The sequence below is a fragment of the Sinocyclocheilus rhinocerous genome, unplaced genomic scaffold (assembly GCF_001515625.1).
Source record: "Sinocyclocheilus rhinocerous isolate Xijiao unplaced genomic scaffold, SAMN03320098_v1.1 scaffold20, whole genome shotgun sequence".
NCBI lineage: Eukaryota > Metazoa > Chordata > Actinopteri > Cypriniformes > Cyprinidae > Sinocyclocheilus > Sinocyclocheilus rhinocerous.
The window spans coordinates 2,766,106-2,771,280 of NW_015640468.1; positions in this window are offsets into that span (position 1 = coordinate 2,766,106).

Below are 5,175 nucleotides of genomic sequence, written 5' to 3' on the forward strand. Positions count from 1 at the left end.
GCCTCTGAGATATGCTAGTCTCGCGAGTTTGTTTATAGGAGCAAAGGAAGTAAAGTTTCCTTACTTTAGCAAAGGAAAACCAGTCTCCTCTTGGTTTACATCGAAATCCTCCTACATTTTCTTTACAAATCCTCGGTTTGTACTTCTAATTCGTGGCCGGCATTTTGTTTTGTTCTCTCTCCACATTCGTCACTAATCACGCAATGCAGACGTCTTGCATCATCTGCCGGAACGGCTTCCCCATATGATAGATGGCTGAAGTGATGTGTTTATTACGTTTGAAATATGGATATTTTTCTTACAAAAACACATGGATTCACTACAGGAGGCCTTTATTCACCCCCTGGAGCCTGTGAGGCATGTTTTATTACGGATGTGCATGCTTTATTTGATGACTTGTGGACTGTTCAACTGCAACACCCGCTGACTGCAATGATAGAGCTTGGAATAGCCAGGACAATTTTTAATATAACTCCGACTGGATTCGTCTGAAAGAAGAAAGTCATATAGACCTAGGATGCTTCGGGAGTGAGTAAAACACAAGCCAATTTTAATTTTTGGGTGAACTAACCCTTTAATTATACATTCTTACAAGGAGTCGATGACAGATGACAGTGTTTAAAACACATGCACATTATTTGGGACTGCACTCATTCAGTGGGTATAGAAAATAATCATCCTCCTTTTAAATAATCACATTTTGTTGCTTTGCAGCCTGAAATGAAGATGGACACCGTTTTTGTTTTATCTAGCTGTATTTACTCAACTTATAACTTCCAAATGAAAGATATAACACCAACATGTCAGAAATAAAAAAAATAAAAAAAATTAATTACAGCCTTTAGTCTCTTCTAACTTTGCACATCTAGACTTTGCAATATTTGCCCACTCTTCCTTGCAGAACTGCTCAAGTTCATAATTTGAGCTAAATGTTTTAGCAGTTAATAGTTAAACAATATCATAAGCGTTTTGTGGGAAGTCAGGGATCGAAATTTGATCTAAATGTGCATGACAAATCTCAGAAAGGTCAAATTATCTGATATTTTAAGAGACTTATTGACCTTGACAAACAGTCATGACGGTCTGCAGTTCAATGTCATTTCCTGTTTTATAAAGTTCAACTGGACAAAAAAAAATGTGACACCAAGGTTGTGGGTTCGATTCCCAGAATGTCTTTCAAATACATAAATCTAAATGTCTTACAAATTTTAAATAACTTACACGTCTCTCAGCCATTGAAAGACTAAAATTTTGTCAGATCGCTCTCATATCACCTTTTAGCTGAGAAAAGCTCTCCACAGACCTAACAGAAGAATGTGTGGAGAACCTAAAGTAAGCGGTTTTTATATGTCCAAACCCCTTTGACTCCCCACAAACGATGTTTAAACACCCTGCACCTAGGGTTTAATTAAGTCCCTCTAATCGTGTTCCAATCGCGAGCCTGGACGGATGGGCTGGAATTCCTGATGTGCATTTCTGTCAGTCTTAATTGGATAATTGATTGCCAATTTGAACCTGGCCACACACTGCATACACAATAAAGAGCTTTGGCCATGTTCCTTGAGGATTCATTTTCCGACCGAATAAAGATGCTGCTTCGATAGGCAGCAGTCTAGTCATCTATAGTATAAGGCCAGTCTTACAGAAAAGAGTTCTTTCTCTTGGATAGTTATGCTGAATGGCTGTCTCGTTTTGACGATAGACCAGCGTATGTGAACACATCATTATATCTTCCATATAATCACAAAACAAGTCAGAATAATAAATAATCTCAGTGCATTTCTTAATATTCAAAACTAGCAGACAGAAGCTTAGATATTGGATTCATTGAGGCCTTAAAGTGACAGTACACCTAAAAATAAAAATGATGTCATCATTTACTCACACTCATGTTATAAAAAAAAAAAAACGACAACACTATGCATATGTGCACATCTTCAAGTACTCATATATGCTTATTGACTGAACATGTAATGTGCATGCACATGGCGTTACCGCTTTCACAAATTCACATTTTTGTAGTTTATGTACACAGAAACAATAATCATAGTATCCTTTTCAAAAACTTGCGCTTTGAAATTTTTCATGACATCAATTATCAGGCTTCCAACGCAGCATTGTTGTGTAAATGACACATAAAAAGTTTTCCATTTTTAGTTGAAAATGGTGTCATGTTAACACACCCTGACTTTGTTCTGCTGAACACAAAAGGAGATATTTTGAAAAAGGACCATACAATGAAAGTCAACGGGGTCCAAAATAAGACTGAATGCCAATGACTTTCATTGCAAGAAAATAAATAAATAAACTCTTTTGGGTAAACTGTACTTTTAATTTCTCACAAATCCATCACAAGTAACTTCAGAGCACATGCACACACTTACAAGCTCCTATGCCTCTTGTAATTACTGTAGTGGATTACCGAGCTACTTGCGATGCAGTAATGCTTTTTCCATGTTGAACCAAAGGGCCTCTGGAGACCTTGAGGCCTATCACACATATCCTGACAAAGAACACATGTGGGCTCAATGAATCAATGTATAGCTCTGCCCAGGAAAGTTTTCACAAAAATATCAGAGCACTTAAGAGATTTGGCATTCTGATTATGCTTTGTGACATCGATTGGCTGACACATATAGACTTTCATGGATGAAATGCTATTTGAAAGTGAAAGTGAAAAGGAAAACAATTCCTATTGGCTTTCAGAACGACGTAGCTCATTCTGTAGTTCCCCATTGACTGGTCCCACTCACGACATCCAGTCTACTAAATGATCTTTTCATTATTTACTCAATAAACTAGTGAGTCCATTCGTCAAGTGTTTTGTTGGACATTTACTTAGATGGAAAAATATGAGCATTGAATCGAAATTTGTCAGGAACAGATCGATGGTGCAAAGCAGAGGAAAACAACTCTGTATTAAGAACAGAAACAGACAAGAAAAACTTTTGGGATTTATTTGTTTACTGTTCTTCTTGGGATTGTAACACAAATAATTTGTTCGTCCATACAGATCCATAGCAGATCCAAACAGTTTAGGTCATGATACTGTACACTGTACTGAACTATTAGGAGTAGTTCACCCAAAAATGTAATCCATCATTAAGGTGTTTCAAATTTAAACCATTGCTTCCTTCAGTGAAAAAATCCATTGCCTGTTGTCCTCTCACATCAAAATCCAGCAACAAATTTGATTAGAACTGTTTTCACTTGTAAACGGTGCTTGATCTGTGCATATCTCTCTCCTGATTTAGACGAGACGACTTTTTAACTGGAGGAGGGAATATGATGGATAGAGGACCAGAAGCAATGATTTGAAGTGAAAAATGCTTTTTTATTATTATTAAAAACATGCATCTTTCACTTCACAAGACATTAATTCTTAGGGTTACGTGTGGATAACCTGTGGATTATTGTGATGTTATTGTGGCACCCATTCACTGTAAAGGATCCATTGCTGAGCAAGTGATGTAATGCTAAATTTCTTCAAACTGTTCCCCTGGCGCCGCAGCAAAAAAATGGCTGCCCACTACTCCGGGTGTGTGTTCACGGTGTGTGTGTGTTCACTGCTGTGTGTGTGCACTTTGGATGGGATAAATGCAGAGCACTAATTCCTAGTATGGGTCACCATACTTGGCCACATGTCACGTCACTCACTCACTCACTCACTCACTCATTCAAATCTGTTACTCATCTACACTCATCTACATTTACATCTTGAATGGCCTGAGGGTACATTTTCAGCCAATTTTTTTGGGGTGAACTATTCCTTTAATATTTAGAGGTTTGTTCAGGGGGCTATTCCAGAAAGCAAGTCATGTGACATACCTGGGTAGGGTAAATAAGCGGATAAACTCAGCTTCCGGTAAGGTAACTCTCAGGGCATGTAAGCAGCCATAGCAACTTACTCCCTGAACATAACCTGTTCAGGAGTAGCTTATGTTCCAGGGTTAGTTTACTTCAGTTTACTTCCCCCTAGTGGGCCCCAGCCCTCTGGTTAAAAATCACTGCCCTAAAGGTACAGTTTTCCACTTTTGTTTCAGACAGTGTAAATAGTTTGTTGATTGTAAATGATTTCAGCTTTCTGCTTGAACAGCACCTGAAGTTCAAGTTCATACAGTGAAATGACCTGGGAGGTCAAAGCCCCACTTGAATATGCTAATAATGTAGTTTTCTCTTTGAAGGTTCTAGTAGCATGAAAGCTTTCCAGTCCTCTGAGGAAAAAGAGAGAGAGAGAGCAAAAGAGAGAGAGAGAGAGCAAAGCACTTTCCACCACCATTTGTACTGAGTGAAGTTTCTTTGGAGTCTCCTTGAGACAAGTGACCAGGACGGTCCAAAGTGAAGGCCTTATCAGTCACCCACACAATAGTGCCACCCCATGAATTATATTGGTGGGGGGAGGAGGAAGCAACGGAGGGGCCTTGTGCAAACCGGCCGCATTGTGGACCATCTGGGTGACAATAAACACCTTCCCATTCGCTTTGCTCCATCATTCAAGGCCAAGATAGCAGATCTGGACCTAAACTATAGCTCACTATCAGTACTATCACTGCCTGACCTGGCAAAGAGATGGAGGTGAGGCTCAAGGATATCTCTCACTGGAGGGACAGGGGAGGCGGGGGTGTTAAGAAAGTGATTATAGCCATTCTGTTGAAGATGGAGGTGTTTTTGTGTGGAACGGAGGATGTGGCTAAAACAGATAAAAAGGAAATGGGAGTAACATGCTCATATTCTGAAAAGCTCAAACTTTTGGATACAACTGAGTGAGATGAAAAGCTTATTGAATGAAATTATGTAGTATATGCCTCTTGTTGGATAAAAATAATTGTAAACAAATGGTTAAAACAAACAAACAAACAGACACCAGATATAATTTTTTATATATATATATATTTTTTTACTAGTGGGTACAGGACACTATAGTTCATTTATGTAAGTGAGGATAGCAAAATAAAGTAAATTGTGACATATTATACCCAAAAACTCTTCATACAGTGGACTACCAGTAAAACTGATACCAATTAATTACCAAGAATTATTCAGACACTTTGACCTGACCATGTTTTGCTTAAGTGTTATCCGACATTATCATGATGAATTTGTTCTGACACAGTTTCACTCTGAGTTCTTCTCATATTTTATTACCATTTTCTAAACTATAGCGAATAAACTGTG